We start from the raw sequence: 1162 nt of genomic DNA, 5'->3' as shown, positions 1-1162 counted from the left end.
GATTCCGACCCATAGCAACCCTATATAGGGTGTCCAAGGAGCAACTGGTGAGCTTGAACCACTGACCTTGTAGTTCAAACGACTTTGCAGGCTGATGCATTAGCCCACAGCACCACACCAGTGCTAATCCATCTCCTTAGGGGTCTTCCTCTTTTTCACTGACCTTCCACCTAACTTAGCATGCTGTCCCTCCTGATAATATGTCCTAAGTATGAGAGACAAAGTCTAGCCATTCTGGCTTCAAAAGAGCATTCTAGCTGTACTTCTTCCCACATAGATGTTTGTTCTTCTAGAAGTCCATAGTACTTTCAATCTTCTTCTTCAACACCATAACTCAAATTCATCAATTCTGTTGTCTTCCTTATTAATTATCTAACTTTCACTTGTATACGAAGCTATTGAAAATACTGTGGCTTGGGTCAGGCACACCTTAATCCTCAAACTGACATCTTTGCTCTTCGATACTTAAAAGAAGCCTTGTGCAACAGATTTACCTAGCGCAATATGTCCTTTGATTTCTAGACTGCTTCTTCCGTTAGTGTTGACAGTGGATCCAAGCAAAATGAAATCTTTGACAACTGAATCTTTTCTCCATTTATCATGATGTTATTTATTGGTCCAGTGGTGAGAATTTTTGTTTTTTTATGTTGAGGTGCAACCCATACTGAAGGCAGTTGTTTTTGATCTTCAAAGTATTTAAGCTTGTCTTCACTTTCAGCAAGCAAAGTCGTATCTTCTGCATATTGCAGGTTGTTAGTGAGTCTTCCTCAAATCTTGATGCCACATTCTTCATATAATCCAGTTTCTCAGATTATTTGCCTAGCAAATATACTGAATAAATATGTTGGAAGAACACAACACTGGCACACTCCTTTCCTGATTTTAAACCATTCTTCAGTGCCTTCTTGTTCTGTTTGAACAACTGGCTTAGTTTATGTACAGGTTCCTCATGAACACAATTAAGTGTTCTGGAATACTCATTCTCCACCACGTTTCCCATAATTTGTCACAGTCCACACAGTTGAAAGTCTTTGCATTGTCAATAAAATGCAGGTAAAACATCTTTCTGGTATTCTTTGTTTTCACCAAAGATCTGTCTGACATCAGTGATGATATCCCTCATTCCACATTCTTGTCTGAATCTGGCCGAAACTCTGGCAGT

This window comes from Chrysochloris asiatica, unplaced genomic scaffold (assembly GCF_000296735.1).
Source record: "Chrysochloris asiatica unplaced genomic scaffold, ChrAsi1.0 scaffold00357, whole genome shotgun sequence".
NCBI lineage: Eukaryota > Metazoa > Chordata > Mammalia > Afrosoricida > Chrysochloridae > Chrysochloris > Chrysochloris asiatica.
Note: the sequence above shows the minus strand (reverse complement) of the source record.